Source organism: Lycorma delicatula, chromosome 9 (assembly GCF_047948215.1).
Source record: "Lycorma delicatula isolate Av1 chromosome 9, ASM4794821v1, whole genome shotgun sequence".
NCBI lineage: Eukaryota > Metazoa > Arthropoda > Insecta > Hemiptera > Fulgoridae > Lycorma > Lycorma delicatula.
In genome coordinates this window covers 48,365,625-48,388,653 of record NC_134463.1, presented here as the reverse complement: position 1 = coordinate 48,388,653, position 23,029 = coordinate 48,365,625, and the positions used below count along the sequence as shown (strand labels likewise).

The 23,029-nt window shown below is 26.9% G+C and overlaps 1 protein-coding gene across 1 annotated transcript in view; it reads left to right on the top strand.

Annotated features, from left to right (window-relative positions):
* The first annotated feature begins 8,910 nt into the window (after nucleotides 1-8,910).
* LOC142330199 (alkaline phosphatase-like) overlaps nucleotides 8,911-23,029 on the top strand; it is an 887,512-nt gene continuing 873,393 nt past the window's right edge. Inside the window, exon 1 of the mRNA XM_075375322.1 lies at nucleotides 8,911-9,209. The gene's annotated coding sequence lies outside the window, so the exon portion shown is untranslated. The remainder of the gene's footprint in view (nucleotides 9,210-23,029) is intronic.

Below are 23,029 nucleotides of genomic sequence, written 5' to 3'. Positions count from 1 at the left end.
TATGTTGTTGAGCAAACAATTCTTCCGTCATCTTAAAAATTCCATTTACATTAAACAGTGTCTAATTATTAAAGAATACTTAATAGATAAGTAATCTCTTTATAGAATAAATACTTAATTTTTTTTAAGTTAATAGAGAAGGAAGTGAATTCATTGGATCACGAGTTGAAGAGAGTAAAATCTCAGACGTTAACTTACAAGAGTATACAGAATTCCTACTGCGGTGGCACCAGGATAAGTTACACGGACTATTATCTACGGAGTGTAGGGAAATTGGTATGCATTGGTATACCAGTATTTTCATCAACCAGTTTTTGTTATTCTTTAAAACTTATGAAATTCAGTTGATGAATTGAGTGAGAACTGCTCGCTGGACCAGCGACTGGCTTGGATCTACGACTTCCTGTCACGGTATACTATCACATCCACTGTACTATTAGAGGTCAACACTATTTCAGTAACCCCGGGCATAATTACTACGTATCTACGTGTTAATGCTTTATAAAATTTGACGAGTAATATTTATTCTTAAAAATAACAACATCCAGTTTAAACAGAAATATTTTCGTGTAATTCAGCACAATAGTCAGTGTATGAGAAAATAAACCTTGTTATGAATCCATTATTTTTAATATTATCGCCTTTTTTTACAGAAGCTTCTCAAGTTTATATCTAAAATAGAATAAAAATATATTCTTTTATACAATCAATGTTATTCTATGGATGGTTTTTTAATTCAAAGAAATTGAAATTAATAAAAAAAATGTATCTAAATTTTTTTCATCCAAACATATACAAATATTATATATATATATATATATATATATATCTTCGCACGCTCGCGAAGATTTCTGAATAAGTTTGGACCAGCTAGGCGACGCTGGGGTCGAGATATTTCGAAAAATTGTATTTACGCTCCGATATGGATCATATTCAGAATATTCTTAGCTTACATGCAAAGAAATACCTCTGAAAATAATGGACCCGCTAGATGGCTCTGGGGTTGAGATGTTTGGAAAAATTGCACTTATGATCCCATTTGGCTCATATTCAAAACATATATTAGTTATGCAAAATAAAAAATTTTGGCAAAACTATACTCGCTAGGTGGCGCCGGTATCGAGATATTTACGAAACAAACAAACAAATATACAAACTTTCTTCTATATATATAAAAAGCAATGTTCGTATATGTGTGCCCGCTATAGACTAAAAGATTACTGGGCCGATTTAAGCGCGGGAAAAAGGGGAAAAATAATAAAGGCAAATAGGGAAAAAGGGAATAATAAAAAATGGGGAATAATGAAATAAAGGGAAATAACGAAAAGGGTAAAGGTCAAATAGGAAAAAGGGGAAAAAGATAGAAAGGAAAGGATGAAGTAATGGAAAAGAGAAAAAACGGAAATAGAGAAAAGGGGGAAAAGGGATAAAGTGAAAGGTTAAATTTTGTGAACTTCCGTAATATTTTATCAAACTATCAATTGTGTTCATTTAATCTATATATATATATATATATATATATATATATATATATATATACTCAAATTTAGCAATAACGAAGCACTGCCGGGTCTGCTAGAATACTTATATATGCATATATGCTCAAATAATTTTCATTATTGCCTTTTGAATTGTTATAGTTAATTATTAGACAAATTCGAAGTTTGAACGTGGGAATGTGAAAAGGAAATTTTCTTAACAAATGAAAAATGTTGTGCCCGACCGGTATTCGAACCTGCGACATTCCGGAGAAAGGTTGAGAGTTTACCACTCCGCTAAAGAGGTCGGAAAATATTTAAGTTTTATAGATGTATTATTAATATATCATATTGATCCACAACCCTATTATATTTCCATAGAATTTGTTACTAAGTTTTATTTGATAATTGGAATTTAACGAAGATTTTTTTGTCTTTGTGATTTTCTAAAAAAAAATAAAAAATAAAATTCTGAGAACCACTTAATAAAATAATTTTCAGGTCAAATAAAGTAAAAATGTATATTTTTTTATTATAACTGGTGTACAAATAATTTTTTTTAGTACTGCATTATATTAACTTCGGAGTAAAATGCAGGTAGAATGATTTCGGCAGTTATAACTGAAAAACAAAGTATTTACATCTGAGTTCATATGACATTTTCTTAATTTTAACTCTAGAATCATCTCCCGAAATAGTGTCGTTTTCTACTGGAACATAAGATGTTCTGATTGGTAGGATGTTCGTTATATATCTTTATGCATATACTGTATAATTAATTGTGTATTTTGTAACTTTGCTATATGATTAAGAGTTTCCCATATTTTTATTGAACCATACAGGGAAATTCTGGGAAATATCCTGAAAATAAAAATTTTTTGTCCACGGAATAGCACATCTACCCATTCATGATGTGGTGTTTAATGAATGACATATTATAACTGATCAAAATTAAATATTTATTTTTGTTTTTTAATTTGCATTAAAATCAGGATTAGCAGTCTATAGCTGACATAAAAATTAATTAGTGGATTTATTTTTTGTATCGTAATACAAATATTTAATTTGTATTTATGTTTATTTTATGAATTACAGTATATTTACATTAAATATACGATTAATGTAATTTTTGATAGTGAACAGTACAACTTTTCTCTAAGCGTACTCAAAATTAGAAATGTACGGCGGAAATTAAGCTATTCGTAACTATCACGTAACGTTAAAAAAAAAACGATTCATTCATGATAATCTCCTAAATGCAAAACAAGAGTTGTATGACTACTTTGTACCATGATGAATGTTAACTTCTTCAACCATATTGTTTCTCAAAATTAACATTTTTCAATATTAAATATAAAAAAATGTTTTTTATAATAGGGCTTACATTTTTCAAATACTTGTCTTATAGTACGAAAAGTTTGCCCCACAAACCACTTCAATTAGAGAAAGGATTAAAGATTTTGACCCTTAAATAATCCTTAATTTAATAATGTAATAATTTAACCTTTAATTTATAATGTAGAGTTCAGTACAGTGATAATTTTACAAAAATTATTTTTAACTGCAACATGATTAAAATTAGAACGAAATATCTGTGATAAAAACGGATTAGTGTTGCCACGGAACATGACCTATATTAATACGTAATTTTTTTAAATTAATCAGCTTTATTTTAAAACTAAATAAACAACTTTGTTAATATATTATTAAAAAAAATTACAATTAGTAAACCGTACTGTAAGAGTCACGCAGATATCATTTCTTCCGCTAAAAAAACAAACATTTTTCTAATATGAATAAAACTGTTTTTAACAAAACGATACGATATCAAAAAAGGTAAGATTATATTTCTGTTATCAAAATCTGTTACTAAGTTACAATTTTCTTTAAAAAAAAATACATTTTAAATGTATGTAATAGACAATAGATGTACATTAATAGATAATAAATAATGTTTACTCGTTGTAATCAACGAATAATCATAACAATTGTATTATTTCTGTAAATTTGATGTGTATTATTCGTTGTTTAATAAATGAAATCGGACTGGTAAGAGGTTTTTAACAAAATTTTCTTATTATATGGAACGCTTAAACATTGTTTATTATCTATTATTGTATATCTATTGTTTATTACATATATTTAACGTGTTTTTTTTTAAACAAAATTCTAAATTAATTACAGATTTTGATAACAAAATACTGTTGATATCAGTATCGTTTTGTTAAAAACAGTTTTATTTATATTATAGAATGTTTTGTTTTTTGAGCGGATGCGAGAATCTTACCGTACATTTTACAATTTCATTGTAATTTTTTTTTGGATATCACTGTTTTGTTAGATTATTCTTTTATTTTTTTATGAATTATTGATTTTTACCTTATGGATTTATTATTAAAATTTATGGCGTTTCTAGAACGAACAAAGTGAATTTCACGGCCATATATGATAGTCATATCATTCCCTTCATAGCATATTTTTCTTTTTTTTAATAAACTAATATAATGATCTTTACAAATTGAAGATCCGTGATGTAATATTGTACTTATTACTTTGTAAGTGTAACTCTCGATTTTTATCGTTAAATTCGATTTTAGCAATCTAATTTATTTCTGTTTTATTTATTCCTTTTTTAATAAAACTGGTATAAACTCTTGCAAACTAATACTTTTATTTTTTTTTTAAAGAAGTGATGGGAATTTAAAAAAATGTTTCATCTTTCATTTACATAAGAGCATTTACTATTAAAAAAAGCTGCAGTAAATTTTCTTTTAAATTTTATTATATCAAGTAGCTTATAAAGTTTATGTGCGCTACCTAGTACATCAAGTACTGCTATCTAGCGGCGCGATTCGTAAAGGTAGATTAAAAAAAAAAAAAAATTAATAAAATGACATATTCGCGTCCCGGAGTTCATCAAATGGAAAAATAACGTTATCAAACAAAATTCAAGGTATTTTTTGAAAATATTCTTTATTAAAAATCTAATTGAACTGAAATATATTTTCAAGCTTATTTTATTTTTTCTCCTTTTTACTTCACTGTTAGGTTAGGTCATGTTTAGAACTGTAAACGTAGTTCATTGACTTCGTCGCCTCTTATCGATGAAGTTCTAACGAACTCTGTGAATATAGTATTTCTAAAATTAACAAAAACCTACAGCGAGAAGCAGCTACATTTTATTGATCTGTCTGTACTTTTCTGAACAGAAAAACTAAATATTTAACTAAATTAAAAAAAATAATTAATCAACAGATTGCGAAATACTAATTAAAAATTTATCACAGAGTATAATTGAAAATATAAAAGGAGTAACGAATAAAGTACATGATAAAATTTAATCTAATATTATTTGTCAAAGTTTAAAAAGCGCAAACGTATGTAAATACGCATTAGTTATACCTGAAGTAGTATCGGTACTAATAATCAGTTTTGCTAAAAAGATATTACTTGTAACTAAAAAATAACAACATTCACTTTTGGTAAAAGCGGACAAGGAACGTTTTCTTATAACTAAACACAATTCTTCGGCTTAGAAGAAAGGGTCTTATTAAGCTACTGTTGCCACTTTTAATAAATTACCGAACCAGGTAATTTAATTTTTAAATCTTCTCACTAATTTATTTAAACTATGATTAGAAAATTTTCTTTAACAGAAAGAATATTATTATTTTATTGATGAAAAAATAAATTATATATTTACATCCCGTTCAACGTGTTTAAATGATTATAAATATATGCTGAAAATAATTCTAATTGCATTTTGTGATTTACTTTTTAGAATTTTTTTAAATATTTAATGTATTTGTCTAACAACGTTTCATGTGTTAATAATTAAATAATTAATTTTGTGTTTAAACACACATAATTTTTATGTTGTAATTATTTTTTCATATTTTTAATTTTTCTTAAATTGAGGTGATTTATGTTACGTAGATTTCATAAGAAGCTACGTACTGTAATGGGTACCATGATTTTACTTCCGGAAAATTTCGACAATCTTTGCGTTTCACATCCCCAGACCCCAAAACCAACGTTAAATCAAAAGTTTACGTATATATTTATTTCACCTTCTTGTGGACACGATAACTGCCGTAATTTTGCGCCAATCATTTTTAAATTGATACATAAAATATAAAGACAAAAAATCTTGGTTGAGTTCATTAATCGAAAAAATCGAATTATGGGGGTGGAAATGGGGAGAGGCTTTTTCGAAAAAAATTACTATAATTTTGTTATTAAGTAAAATATCGAATTCGTTTAAAGTTCCTACTATTCTTTGGATAAGGGCACCCTTATCCAAAGATAAGTTTTAGATCATTTTTAATAAGTTTTAGAATTTAAAGTCTTTGGATATCACCAACCATTGGCCCAAGGGGTGGAAAAAATGGGGTTTTGAAGACAAAAAAAAATTATACCTCTCTTAATAGGCACAGTATTGAATCGGTTTAAAATAGTCCTCTAAACAATACATAAAAATTTTTTCTGAAGGGATGACCAAAATACTGCTGGAATTGTAAGAAGATGGGGTTTGTTGTATGCTAAACATGTGAAATTTTTTCAAATGAAACCGTTGTTATTATTGAGTAACTTTGAAGTTTTTCTTAAATTAAAGGCGGAAATCGTTTTTATTCCCTACTTAACACCGGTGAAATTTACCTCCGCCTTCCAGCGTGCCGAAAGGGATTTTTTTGTATTTATATATACCCATTAATTTAAAAATGTATTTATTTAATAGTACAGTGATGCGGATTTTTTACTTTGACTATACAATTGTCAGTCCCAGAATCCGTCCAATCCTAAGCATCATCTGAACTTTCTAAATTTTGACAAGTAATAATTAAGCCTGTGGCAACACGTCAATACCTTTATCATAGTATCAAAATAATATTAGGATGTAAATATAAAAAAAAAGCTACGGTCGCTCTTTATAATTTTAAGTAGTTTACGGCTTTGTTAACAAAATGCGTCAGTTGGACAATAACTCAATGTCCCCAATGGTCGAGATTATTCTAAATTTGGTAAGACAATTTTATAGTTTAATGAATAACATAACAAAATTAAATAAGAAAATCTTTCGCTAAACAAGAAATAATAACACCTTATTACTTCTTTGTAGAAGTAAAGGAAGTACTGTGATAGCGAAAAATTTCGGTTTTCATATTCCAACGGAAATATTCATTTTGACCATTCTTGAATCCATTTTGACTTCGGCGTGACGTCTGTACGTACATACGTATGTATCTCGCATAACTGGTGTTAAAATCTTGGATTTAAGACTGTTGTAACGTGTAGTTGTGCACTTCCTCTTTTGATTGCAATTGACTGGACCAAATATGTCCAAAAAAGCCCAAATTACCAAAATATTTGGATTTTGTACTTTTTCTTAACTGCAGTAATAAGACCTCATTGAGATCTCTTCAACGGTATATCATAAGTGGTACTTATTTTCATTGGTTTCATAGTTATAGTCAAAAAAATTTTAATTAATGAAATATTTGGATGTTACAAGGGGAAGGCACATCGGTTTGAATCAGACATCTCCTTCTTTTTAACTTTTTTTCTTTTAATTTAAATGTATTGATTTATGAATAATATTAATATTAACCTCTCATTGTAAAAAGGTTTTTACGACAAATAATAATTCAATAATAATGATACAAAAAAATATTTAAAAAATAAGAAAAAACATCAGAAGTTATTTATCAAATAAAATTTTATGTACTTTTCATTTTAAAAAAATGTGTATTTGTCATTTAATAGGCGGACAAGGAAGTCACGTAGTGCCCACCTCAGATTTTATATTTATATATACACGTGTATATATAGAATAACATGTCGTGGGTCATTCAGAATCAAAAGAAGCAAAAAAATTACTAAGGATAAATTGATGACGATTTACATTCTTACGTTCACACGTTTTTCTTACGGTTAGGTGCCCATTAAGAAAAAACTTTTTGAAATTCTGATTTTAAAGGTGTAAAATAGACTAAAAATGAAATTTACCATTATTTTAATTTCTCAGTAATAGACGTAGATATAACAACTTGATTTTTGTGTATGTGATTATTTAAAAAGTAATTTTAGATTTTATGAAATTCTACCTTGAAAAGGATGAAACAAAGTGGTAAAAAAAATTTATTACAAATTTTCCTCCGAATATAATAAACGAGATATTCAGTAAATCTGGGTTTAAGAATACTCTTCAGATAAATATTTAAAAACATTTTTGAATTTTTCTGAAGGGGTGCAACAGTGTACAGGTTAGCGGCTCAACTAACACAGCCATTTTACTGTTAGTGTATGTTCAACGCGACTGGCTGCCCCTGCCTCCGGTTACATAACCAAAAAAAAAAAAAAAAAATTGACCTCGATGGGAAACGCAAGTAACAATATAGAGCAGGCAAAGCTGCGACGGGGATGCTAATATATATTCTAACAGGTGTTCTGCCCTGATCGTAACACCTAACATAGACAACCTATTAGTAAAATGTTAAAGAACACATTATTTTGAAATTTTGACTTCTTTATTTAAAAACTGATGAAATGACTGATAAAATGTTTATCAAATTATAAAGTACTTATAAATGTTTCTTAATTTAACTTTGCGATTTGAATTTTCAAAAAATAAAATAGTCATTTAATGTTTTCAATATATTAACGTAATTTAATTTTTTCCCATACCATCTTATTTAATAATCTATGAAAAAATCAAAATCAATTTGAACCAAGTTTTTAATTATTTATTTAAATACCATACGTATCATTTCAACTATTAATAGAACACAAAGTAACAGAATAAACTCGACAACAAAAAAAATTATTTTGTTAAAAACAGCTGGTTGTTTTAAAACTATTTGATTTTAGGTGATACGAATATAATAATTAATTTAAAATTCTGAAACCCTGAACTCAATTGTGAGAAGGATTTACTTTAATTTTTTATTTTTATTTCTGGATACTCAATGAAAAATCTATTGATAAGTTTATATTGTTGAATTTATTTTTGTAACGGTCAGTATTTTTTTTAATAAATTTAAAATTAACATGATATTGATAAGTTGCTTTTTGAGTAAAAAGAGGAAAAAAGTATAATGGGCAGAGTTAAAAGGTAAATGATCTTTTCAAAGACTGTCCAATATGAAGAAATGAATATTTTATAGAAACCTTTTTAAAAACTTGGTAAAATTAAAAAAAAAAAAAAAAAAAAAATATATAAATTTTTCATAATTAGTTGTTTTAAATAAATTAATATTTAAACAATTTAATATTAAATATGAAAATAAAAGAAAACAGAGATAAAACGTTTGATATTTTGGAATTTTAAAGCCGTAAATCATAAAAGGGAAGAAATGTACACAACAGGGAAATTTTGTTCTATGGTTCAGATAATAGATACATCACTGATTTTATTCAGTCTTCGCGGGTTCCTTTAACCGTATGTTTGTGCATACCATATACGTACAATCGACGTTTTATTTACCGCAGTGTTTCGTAACTTTTATATTTAATATAAAACAGTAATTAATAGTGATAAATTTATTTATATGAAACTTAAATATACCCCAAAATATAGAGAAAAAGTGTTTAAGTTAAGTGGATAATAATTTAATAATTGTGTTAATACTGACGTCGTATTACGGAAGAAAAAAGTAATTTGAAGTAAAGAAACTTTGAATATTTTTATTAAAACTAAACGTATACAACGAATGAACTTAGTTACATATTAATGTAAGCATATTTATGCAATTAAATTTAGCTGTATATGTATTAATGCCTAAAGTTGGGTGTAGTGAATTATTATTCTTTTAAATATATTTTACCGACATATACATTAAAAAAATTTAGCTGTATATGTATTAATGCCTAAAGTTGGGTGTAGTGAATTATTATTCTTTTAAATATATTTTACCGACATATACATTAAAAAATAAGCAATTTTTCTAGAGAAAAAAAAATCTATATAAAAACTGGACTCGACGGGATTCAAACCACATAATTATCTATTTATAAATAATTTTGTATACCACTACTTAGTTTTCTAAGAAAACGAGTTTCCATATAGTGAGTTGAATTTATTTATAGTGAAAATTCGTTTTGATTAGATTATTGGCTTAAATTTCTATTAAATCATCAATTAATTCAATGAAGATTTTTGTTCGGCTAGAAAATATAAAATTATTATTTTACTGTTTTATATATGTGTTTGGAAAATACGAAAAACGTAATAAATTAGCGTAAAAATTATACACAAAGAAGAAAAATTAAAGGTTAAATATAATAAAAAAAAGAAAATTATACAAAGTTTTTTTACCATATTAATTTGAAGTTTGTGCATAGGAAGAAGGAATAAGTTGTACAAATTTTTTATTGTATAAAAAATGAAGCTGATCAGGATTCGAACCCAGAACTTATTAATTTAAAAAAATAATTATCATGTACGTACTAGAAATCTATATAGATCTTATTAACTGAAATAAGTAGTTATTCGATTTCGTTATTAAAGTTGTCCTAAAATCTATCTAGTTTGAATATTTCAGATAATATATATAATTACATATAATTATTTTTCTACAATATTTTTTTTTCAGAAAAAAAATTATTATTTTTTGGATAAAATAATGCTTCAATAAAATGTTATGCTACGTTTGATGTATGCTTCCATCGATTTTTAAAAATATTATTTTTTATAAAATGAAAAAAAAAAAATTAAATTTTTAGTTAAATGTTTCTTACAAATTTTAGCAAGAGCGTTTATTTTTCAAAAGCAAAATAGTAATTTTTTTCCTATACAGTTACTAATTATATTTAATTTTTTAAACAACAATTTTCTTTATGTATATAAATTTATATATTTTTTTTTAGTTTTATTAAATTATATTCATTTTATATACTCTTCCTATAACAAAATTAAGTTTTGTTTAAATTTTTAGGACATGATAAAATTATTTTATTCTCATCCAAAAGAGTGAAATAACCGATTGAACGTTGTAGTTTAATTATTTCAGCGTAAGCGTAACAGTTTTTCCCCGTATTACATACATTCTTAGAATTAATTATTTAAAAAAAGCAGTTTTGATGAAATAAAAAATGAATTAAAATAATTTTACTTCAAAATTATGTAAATTATTAAGTATTTTAATTAGTTTTTATTATAATAAACATCAATTTTCGTTGAAAAGTCCAGTAAAGAATTGTTGAATCAAAACAGCTTATAAAAAATAAAAATAATTGATGAATATTTTTTTTTAATTATAATTTTTTGAAGTCATAAAGTTAAATTATAAAAATCTATTCTTTTTGAAATATTTAAAGTGGTGTCAAAAATCATATTTTGTGCTTTTTTAAATATATTGCAGTTATCCGCAACTTTAGGCTACCAGAACAAAAGATAAAAAATAAATAAATAAAATGAAAAAAAGATTTCCCATTTTATTTTCTCAATCAAAAGCCATAAAAAAGTATATATATATATATATGATTTCTTATATTACTATTAGTAATAATTTATACATAAATGTGATTTTTTTAAATTATTTAACCGCGAATTTTTTTTTTCATAATTCAAAACAATCTTTCTAGATATATATTTTTAACACAGAAATTCAAAATAATAAATTCAAATGAAATGAACCGTCTTTTTTATAATTTATAAAAATAATTCGGTTCAAATTGTGAAAAATAAAAAAAAAATTACATTTTTAAATTTTTGGAAGATTTTATGTTAATCAAATTAATTAAATTTTAATTTAACAGTAAAAACTTCACAAAAGATAAATAAAAATGTTATATTTTGAAAATAACTAATGATGAAAATAGTATATTAATTTAGTTATATTTATTAATTATATTTATATTTCATAATAAAAAACAAGAAATAGACGAATAAATTAAGCTTTATATTAAAAAAGTTTTATTGATTTACATTATGATAAACAAACGTATAAATGCCGACCTCCATGATTGAGTAGGTAACCAATACTAATTTACCGATACTTATTTTTTTTTAAAATTATTAATAAACTCTATTTTTAATGTATTAGTTTTTCTTTATATGAATATCGTATTTCCACCTTTAAATAAGTATTAGCTACCATGGTATTACTTCCATGGTTGAGTAGTTTTGAATCCCGGTCAGGGATGGCATCTTTTCATACGCTACCAATTTTCACCGAGCTAATAACCATAGCTATTATTGATGCCCACTCTCATAAAAAAAAAAAAAAAAAATGTATAAATGATCGACTTGAATATCTGTATAAATTATTCAAATTTAATAATGAAAAAAAAGAGAAAAAACATCCACCTTTAAAATTGAAATAAGCTCTTGATTTCTGCACCCCGAAATTATGAACCCATTTCATCTCATCCTCTGAAGCAATACCTAACGATAGTCCCGGAGGCTAAAATAAAAATAATAATAAATTATGAAAAATAAAAATATTTAAACAATTCTAAATTAAAAATTATAATAGGAGTTCCTCTTTTTAACACTAAAAAAAAACAAAAAACGTTATGGTACCCAGGCATATAAATCAATATTAAATTATTTTAATCATTTCTTAGAAGGTTTAATTTCCAGTAAAAAATTAAGCACTAAATATAAAAAACTAAAATTACTAATAAAAATTAAAAATACTTTTTATATAATTAAAAAAACTATAACGTAAATTGTCTTGTGCTATTTACTGTCGCTCAAAAATTTTTTTGTCCTTGGTGAAAGAATCTGTACTAAATTACTTTCAAATCATTTTGTTGATTTACAGCTACTACGAGGCCTCATTAAATTATATTTACACACACACGCGCGCGCGCATGAAAACTCGCATACATATCTAAGCCCGCATTCTATGTATAAAAAACGAAAAAAGAAACAAAATTCATTAAAATAAATTCAAAGGGTATTAATTAACGCATTTAAGAACCACAAATAATAATAAACTACCTTTTTTTTATTATTAATAAATTCTATTTTTAATGCACTATTTTATCTTTATATGAATATCGTATTTCCACCTTAAAATAAGTATTAGAATAATACTAGAATTGTTTACGTGAGATCCGTTTACGACTTACTGTGTGCACAGTGAAAAAAGTTTAGTGGTAATGTTTCAATATTCGTTATTCATGTACCAGTTCATTATCTAATATTTGACAAATGATTGTTATAGTTGATGCGATTTTAAACAAACGATGGGAGGAAAAATATATATAAAAAATAAATAAATAAAAAAGTAGTTTTTTAACAAAAAAATTACAAAATAATTTTATTAAAAATAAATTTAGTAGGCCCCATTTTTGATTTATTTATATTTTTATTTATAACCGCATCAACATTTAAAGTCATTAGCGACTTATTAGTGTAATATAACTGTACCGGTAACAAACACAGACTGATCATTCCCGAGACGTGTGGTTGAAACCTAACTATCAAACTATTGCCGGCCTCTATTGCGCAATTAGTAGCGTCTCGGCCTTTAATCCGGCGGCACCAGGTTCAAATACCGATCAGGCCTGGTATTTTCATACACGCTACAAATTATTCATATCATCCTCTGAAACAATACCTAACGGTGTTCTCGGAGGTTATACAAAAAAAAAATAAAAAATAACCACCAAGCACACCGGTATCCACGATCTAATATTCAAATCCGAATAAAAGCAACTACTTTATTTGCATTTAAATTTGAGAATTTTCATCTTCTAAATCAAGGCCTCATTTTTTTAATTCAATAATTATATTTAAATAACTCTTATGATTTTAAAATTTATTTTTTAATTACCGATCTTCCCGTTGGCAATTTAAAATTTGAATTAAAATAAATTTTCAATTAAAAAAACAAAAAAAAACATGAAAAATCTGTTAGTAGATTATAATAAAGTGATTAAAATTTACTTGGAAAAATGATTTATTTTTTTTCTTTTAAAAGAATTTATTTTGTTGTAAAAATAACAAAATATATTCTTTCCATCTCTTTTTAGATTAACCATCTCTCTTTTTCTAACCGATACCAAATCTAGAAATACTTTGACTAATGCATTCTCATGCATTCTGTTGACATGCTCATTCCACAGTTCTGTCCAATATCCGTTCGTTTATGTTAGCTACTTGGTATTTTACTCTTACGTTATTATTCCACATGATATATTACCTATTTTTCCTTCTTATACATCTTAAAACCCTTATTTCAATGAATTCCATTTGTCTTTTAGCTGTTGATAGACTTACTTCAGCGATATAATCCTTATAAATCTCACAACAGTTATGTAGATTATTTCCATCTCTTATGAAAATGTTTTTGTTGTATATCTAAATCTTCATATATATACTTCATTAGTTTTCAAAATATCTTCTTCTATTTTTCCTTCTACTTACTCAAAAATTATGATTGAATGACTCACATAGATGAAATAGGCAAGTTCCTGAGCAGTTCCCATTATCAACTTTTCAGTTTTATTCCAAACGTCAATAATTTGTATCATTTATAAAATTCATGAATAAGTGTTTGTAAATTATTTTTATTATTTTTTTTTTTTTTTTTTTTAGCACTTCATCTCTTCGTAACATATATCCTTTTCCTTTTCAAAAACATTGTCTCCTGCTTTAGCTTTATTAAAAATAAATATTTTGAATCACTCTTTTATTGATCTTTAATATCAGTATAATTGAAACATATCATATTCTTAATGGTTTTTATCTTCCTCTAAAGTGTTTAATCACTACATATCTCTCTATCATCAAATTAATTAAACTTGATTGTCTTAATATATGACCTATTAACTAATTTGTCACTTTTAAAAGATTCTGTTACAAATTTCTCTCCTTTCTTATTAATTATAAAACCTATCCATTTCTAATTTTATATACCCATCTAATTTTCATAATTCTCTTATAAAACCATATTTTCAAGTCTCTTATTATTTTTATTGTTTTCTGTACCGTCCAAGTCTCACTAATACAAGATTTTAACAGATATTTTGAATAAAATTTTTCCAGGGTTCAGGTATGTACGAGTATATATTACTAGCGACTTGTTTTCAGCTCAATAATTTTCTTGTCCCAGTCTGCTTTAATCTATACCTTACTTCATTTATCCTTTCTGATTTACTTCCTAATAAAAATAATTCTGTATCTTCGGGATATAGTATGTAAATCTATCTTAATATTTTATTTCTCTTTATTATCCTTTATTGTTATATTTTTATCCTCATTAAACATACCCTGGTACGTAAGCAATAGGCTCATATATAATGATCTTACGTTGCGAACAGTTAGGCAGGAAATCTCTCTGGTCAGCCTACAGTATCTTTTAGATCGGCACCCAATTATTTGGCGGTTAATTTATTGGATAACACGATCCGTGATTTTTCAAGATTGCTAAAGAACAATATTCTTGGTTAGCCTTTTCGTTTCACTTAGGTGACTTTATGGTCTGCCTGTACAGAATACTCTTCTATTTCATTTTTTTAACTTCGTTTTTATCGTTAAGTTACCAGCCGCTATGTCTGTGATTACTTAATGTTAGTTCAAATATAGATTTACTTATTGTTCAATTATCTTGCTGAACATAGTGAAACGTTGTTATGTCATTATAATAAAAAAAAACAAAAAAATATTATCCTTTCTGCCTTATTTTACTACTTTTAATTTTTATTCGTATATATTTCAAACTGAATTTCCCTCCTAGCAATAAATACAAATCTTTCAGAATTTCTTCTAACATACTAGTATTTTTGATTTCTAACAAAAGAACAATCTCATGGGTAAATCCTTAATATTTCTTCTTCCTTCTTGAAAAAAATTTTGCTATCTCTTAATAAACTTAATAACCTGACCCATAACTGTGATGGAGTTAAGGAGGAATAGAGTATCGCTAACATATTCCCTTAAGCACATCTATCTTCTGATAAATTTGACATTAAGTTTAGCTTTTACTGACATAAATGCTACGAAATTCAAATAAATTATAACATATTGATTTTTTTATTGAATATATAAAACAAATATCATATTTATCTAAATTTATGTAGTAGAAAGTGTAATAACTAATACGAGTGTAACATAAACAAATAAAAGATATAACCTCAATTCTAGATGACAAAAATAATATTTAAATTGAAGTAAAGGTAAACATGGATTAAAATACAAACAGATTATTAATCTTATTATGTTCAGATTTTAAGGATTTTAATTGAAACTATGTACATTAAAGATGCATATACGTACATTTGTAGTACATATGTTACGGTAAATTTGATTAATTCAATGATTATGCATAATTACCGGTTAATACGTATAATTTCCTCCAAGGTTTAGAGAATATATATATATATATATATAATTTATAAATGTAACGTTAATTAGACGAAGTTAGCGAGTGAAGCGGATGTAGATTATGTTGATATACTTACGATTCGTCAGTACTGAATCAACATAAGCTAACCAACCATAACAAACGCTCGCTTCGCTCGCTAATCTTGACTAATTAACAATAATATTTTGATTATTTAAATAATAAATTCAATAATTACTGCTTATAGTCAAGTTGTTATTTTAATATGGAGAATATGTAAGATGACCGGTACATTTAATTTTTTTTTGTCTTCAGTTATTTGACTGGTTTGATGCAGCTCTCCGAGATTCCCTATCTAGTGCTAGTTGTTCCATTTCAGTGTACCCCCTACATCCTACATCCCTAACAATTTGTTTTACTTATTCCAAACGTTGCCTGCCTGCACAATTTTTCCCAACTACGTGTCCCTCCAATATTAAAGCGACTATTCCAGGATGCCTTAATATGTGGCCTATGATTCTGTTTCTACTTTTAATTATATTTTTCCAAATGCTTCTTTCTTCTTCAATTTTCTGCAACACTTCTTCATTTGTTACTTTATTCACCCATCTGATTTTTAACATTCTCCTGTAGCATCACATTTCAAATGCTTCTAATCTTTTCTTCTCGGTTACTCCGATCGTCCAAGCTTCACTTCTATATAAAGCGACGCTCCAAACATATACTCTCAAAAATTTTCCTGACGATTAAATTAATTTTTGATGTAAATAAATTATATTTCTGACTGAAGACTCGTTTTGACGGTGTTATTCGGCATTTTATATCGCTTCTGCTTTTTCCATCTTTAGTAATTCTACTTCCCAAATAACTAAATTCTTCTACTTCCGTAAACTCTTCTCTTCCTATTTTTATATTCAGTGGTCCTTCTTCATTAGTTTTACGACATTTCATTCCTTTCATTTTATTTTAGTTTATTTTCATGAGGTTGTTTCTGCGTAGGACTTTATCTATGCCGATCATTGTTTCTTCTAAATCTTTTTTACTCTCGGCTAGAATTACTATATCATCAGCAAATCGTAGCATCTTTATCTTTTCACCTTGAACTGATACTCCGGATCTAAATTGTTCTTCAACATCATTAATTGCTAATTCTATGTAAAGTTTAAAAGTAACGGGGGATAGGGAACATCCTTGTCGGACTCCCTTTTTTATTACGACTTATTCTTATGTTCTTCAATTATTATTGTTGCTGTTTGGTTCCTGTAAATGTTAGCATTTAAATTGTTCTTCTATCTTTGTATTTGAACCCTAATTTTTTTTAAAATGCAGAAATTTTATTCCTGTCTACTATATCGAATGCCTTTTCTAGGTCTATAAATGCCAAGTATGATGGTTTGTTTTTCTTTAATCTTCCTTCTACTATTTATCTAAGCGCTAAACTTGCTTCCCTTGTCCCTTTACTTTCTTTGTACATTTAATAAATTGTTATATCTTTAATAAATTTTCCAATATCGGAGGCGATTATACATATTAACCGGTAGTTAAACATAAACACCGGAATAATCAAATTTACCGTAACATATATATATATATTTCTTTCCCGGTGAATACAAATAGAATAAATATATTAAAGGGAAAATTATGGAGATCATATCAAAAATGGGATATCAGATTTTCTGCAAATCTTACGTTTTAGGATCCAACTAGTTTATTTAGGCAAAAAATACTTGTATGTATGTGAATACACATGTGTGTCAAACTGCACAAACACTTATCATATCTGATTCATATCAAATATTATCATTTGATGTCATGAATTGTCCATCCTGAGATTTTCCTCAAATTTGACTAAAATCTCTATATATGGGACATTGATCACTTTCATTTTTACCAAAAAAAAAACAGTTTCGATTTTCTTCAGAAGCAATTGAGATAAAACTTTCTTTATTAGAGCAAATTTTATTTATTTATAAATAAATAAAAAATTAAATCAACCCGCCTGTTAAAATTAAAGTATATGTTTTTTGTTCTTTTGCTTCATCTCCCTTCGGTTAAAATGTTTTTCACGAATTTTTTAAAAGTTTATATTTCATATATATATACTTGATCAGTGTAGACTTGAACGTTACGCAATATTTTGCCAACTTTTATATATAAATAATTCTTTTGTAAGTAATATTAACACATAAGAATATAAATGACAATTTTTTTTATGGATTATTAAGATACTTTTTAATTAATAGAAAATAAAAAAACAATAAATCTACGACAAATACTAGTATATTTATCTTCCTTTTCGAAAAACAAACCAAACTTCCATCTAGTTAATGTTTACAGTTTACAATTTACAGTTTAAAGATAAATTTTTAACGGAGAAAAATCCTTTGTTTCTGATTAAGAAATTTTTTCTAAAATATTTCAACATAATTTTAATGGACGTCATTTATTATATATTACATTATTATTAAATAAATTAATATTTTTTTTGAAAATAATGGTCCGTGTATTTGAAAATTGTTTTTTAACTTTATTAATAAAATATTAGGACATCAGCTATGATGAGTATGATCTAGAAATCATATTAATGTAACCAAACACAGCAAATATTATTTTTTACCAGATTATAACAAGAGTCCTAGGGTTTATATATTTATCGGACTGTGTATAGATCTTTATATCTGTTAAACTCTCAAGCCGATATATAATTTTTATAAATACTGATTCGATTTAACTTTAAATATAGTTAAAATAGTTTTGTTGTACTTCCCATTAATAAATAACAAAAGTGCTAATACCATGGGTCTAATTCATATTAATGATAACGACAATATTTCTGTTTCCATAAAAAAAAAAATTCTGAGCGTTTTATTTGATAAGAAACTTTGCGCAGTGACCAATTTTTTTTGTTTTTTTTCTGCAAAAAATCAAACTGTTCTCTTTTACTTGGAAGTACCTTAATAAAACGCATGTAATAATAATTAAATTATTTATGAAATTAAATTAAATTTTTGTGAGAAGTATAAAATTAAAATTCCGGTTTTCTGAAAAAGTCACGACGAGATTTTAAAATACATTAATGGGCTATCAGATCATCGTTTGACGATTATAATTATTAATCATATAAGCCAATATTAAGAAAATTAATATTATTAACTTATTCTTGTGTTTAAATTTATTAATGTAAAATCATTGCTAAAACGAATACTCATTACTCTTTAAAAAAAAATAAAAACTACTTCTATCAAACCAGACAATAGAACTGTTTTCGTGTAACTCAACACAATACTCCAGATTAAGAGAAAGAGGCTTATGCTTCAATAGGCGTTTTTAATAGATAACAGAACCTTTTAAAAAATTCTCTTACTAATTAATTTAAAATAGAATTAAATGATTTTCTATTACATAAAAACAATATTTCTCAGTCGATGAATTTTTATATAGTACTAATTTAACAATTTAAAGAAAAACCCCTGAATTTTATGCATCCCACTTAATGTGTAGTGTGTATATTTTAAATACTTAATATTTGCTTTAATTACATTTATTACTTCCTTCTACTAGTAAAGGAAATATTATGATAGTGAAAATTTCGATTTTCAGATTTCAACGGAAATATCCATTTTGACCATTCCTGAATACATTTTGACAAGTTTCGGTACGATATCTGTACGTACGTATGTACGTACGTATCTCGCATAACTCCAGAACGATTAGTCGTAAGATGTTGAAATCTTGGATTTAGGACTGTTTTTTTGTTTTGTTTTTAGTTGTGCACCTCTCTTTTTGATTGCAAATAACCCAAACAAAAATGCCCAAAAAAGCCCAAAATCCAAACAATTTTGATTTTGGACTTTTTCTTAACTGCAGTAATAAGCCCTCATTGAGAGCTTTTCTCCAAAATTAATAAGTGGTGCTTATTTCTTTTGGTTCCAGAGTTATAATTAAATTTTAATTAATGAAATATTTGGGCCTTACAAGGGAAGGCACATCGGTTTATATCCGACTTCTTTTTTTATTTTTAACTTTTTTTTATAATTTAGATATATTGATTTATTAATAATTATTAACCTCTGACTGTAAAAAAAATTATAATAAATAATAATTCAATAATAATAAAAAAAATTTCAGAAGTTATTAATCAAATAAAATTTTATGTATTCTTCATTTAAAAAAAATGGGAATAGTAATTTAATAGGCGTAATAGGATGTCATCTGTTGTCCACACCAGATTTTTTTTTTTATTTCATAATAATTACTTGTGTATTTTATGATGATGTTTTGATCAAATATTATCACGTTTACCCTATATTTATTCTGAAAAATGCTACAGAAGTTAACGTTTTTTATCCATGAAGTAGCACACCTAACCATTCCAGACGTGATTTGTATAATGTAATATTACGTAATCATCAGAAAAAAAGTTTCATGTATTTTAATTTTATTTAAAAAAAAAATTCTTCTCAATCAAACAAGTAATAAAACGTATTTGTCGATTTAACATAAACAAAATGGCGGAAAGAAAGCACAGCGTTAAAGAAAAACAAAACTGTTTAATTAAAAAACACTAAAAAGTAATGAAATTATGTAAAATATTTGATTTAAAATATATGTAATACAAAAGCATATCATGTTTATTTTTATGACTAATTCTAATAATTAGTCATAAAAATAAACAAACATAATTCAGATAAGTCTGAAGATTATTAATTATTACATTAAAGAAATATTCAATTAATTCAAACTATTATCTTTTGCAATTTTATTATTTTTTATAAATTAATTATTTTTAAGTTATATTTTTCTAAAATTGAGCTTAAAACTTTTTTTTTGTTAGAAATTTTAGGGCTTTACGATTCCATTAGTTATTTATTATTATACTTTTAGGCTTTTTTAATTTAATTCCCCGTATAAGCACGGACTTTATGCGTGGGAATATGGAATGGAAAATTTGTAACAGATAAAAAGCTTCACGCTTGACTAAGAATCAAACCTGGTAGATCCCGTACGAAAAGCGAAAAGGTAAGACTCCACCATACTTTTTTTTCTACTTCCCACGCTTCGACCCCTTTTTAAATTATAATTTCGTCACACATACGTGAGTGCACCTCACCCTACTTCTGTAAAACAAAAAAAAAAAACTTAAAAAAAATAAATTAAAATCCCCTTGATCGCAGCGTCGTCAAGCATCGCATGGCTGTTACTTCCTTAAAACAAGAATTCCTCATCAAGTCCTGTTCCTAGCCTCGCACAGTCGCCTCCCCGAGTCTGCCCACTCTCTTCCTTCGTACCTAGAATTCTGCCGACCATTTACTCCACGGTGTTCCATTACCTTCTCCTGCCAAGGAGCATGTACCCCACGATGTTATCTGGGGTGAGCCACGCCAGTCTCATCTGTACCCTGACGTGATCCCACAGTTAATACTCCGCCGTAAAAAATAGCGAATCGATTCATTACTTCTAATACTTTTTTTTTGTAATATACACTGCTGCTAGTTTAATTTTGAAAAAAAAAGAACTTTAATCTATTGAGTGCCACGTTTTGGCAGTTGGAATTCATAACGGTTAAATTTTCAAGACGTTCTAAGAAAATTCAGTTTACTAAACTATTAAGTTAAATAATTTCATAGTTTTGATGTACGTATTGGATTTTAATATCCTGAACTAGTTCATCGAACTATATAGCTTTTTTATTAACTTACACTTTCATTCTTTTATAAAAGAAGCCTAGCAAAGTATTGAAAACTTTCCTACTAGTACTGTTAATAATGTTCAATAAATTTTTAGAATAGAAATAATACAATAAAATTAAGTTGGTAAATGAAATTATCATAATTTTAAATTAAAGTTTAAATATTATTATTGTTGGAATTTTAAGAATGTAAAAATTGAACAATGTTTAGTGCCAAGAAGTTAATAAATTTTATTGAATAAAGTTGTGAATATTATTAATAAATATAAGTTATTAATGATTTTTTTTGTGCGTTTTATGGGTATCGATCTCTAAGGTCATTAGCCCTCGTCATATTCTTTAAAAGGGGTGTAAATCACCATCAGGTTTGTCATATGTAAGGGTGTAAAGGGCCCTTAAATTTTATTTACAAACACCAAAAATAACACAAAACATTTAGATACTTACATATATTGACAACACTGTGAATACTTACAGGATGACTCCCGATATTAAAATGAAAAAAAAATAAGAATGGAAAAGAATGTCTTCCCAATACCAATTTTTCTTTTTTTAAGCACCCTCGGGGGAAGTGAACCGCCGTTAAGCATTACACTGGTCGCCCCAGGATGCTATGGCAGTTAACCATCCTACTTTAAATCGACCCGTAGGACTTAACCCATCGGGGTCCCCCACGCGGCATAGAAGCAATTCGATCATCTGTTCAGGACAGCCAAAGAAACACTCGGCGGGGAGGCTGCTCTTCGCGGTCCTAACCTATCTGGCTCCAGGCATGCCTTGCGCATACTCTTTGCTCCACGCTCTCAGTCCACCTACGAGGTTCTCCCATGCCATCATCGTATACGCGCCCACTCCCCCATTCTTGCATGCAGGCGAGCTCGGGCGTCCTAGGCTAGAGGACTAACTCCCGGTCCTATAAGTGCCACGCTTCAAGAGTCCCCTTTTATCACGGGATTAAATTACTTCATTTACAGGTTCCTTAACACAACTTGAATTTACTTACAAGTCTTGTTAGTAGTCTATTGTCGTGTAGATAAGCAACTATTTTTTCTTCTTTTCTACTTTCCGAACCAGCAGCAATATTGTTTATTAGCCCGAACCTCTTTTTGAGGTCCTCATATATGGTACTATTTCCCATTACATGTTTGACTGTATTAGGTGCTTGTTATTATTATTCATTAAAATAGCGAAAATAGGACTTTTATTTATTTTTCTGATCGGGAACAGGGAGAAAATTTCACCCACAATTTAGAAAAAGATCAAATTAATCCCCTTCACAAAATAATGTTTTCATCCTCAAAATTTTACAATATTTTTAGTACAACTGCTTAAAATGTTTGGATCTTATCTGTTTCCCCGTTGGTCAACGGCTTCCTCGTATAATATTTTTAATAACATACACAATAATAACATACACGGTCGAAGTATACTTTATTTGTAGACAAAGTTTTACATGCTTGTTTATTCTGTAAAATAAAAACAGACTGTTTCCGTTAGTTTTGCTGTATAGTTTCTATAATTAATATTTGGTTACTTCATAAAATTAATATCCATAAATATTCAGATAC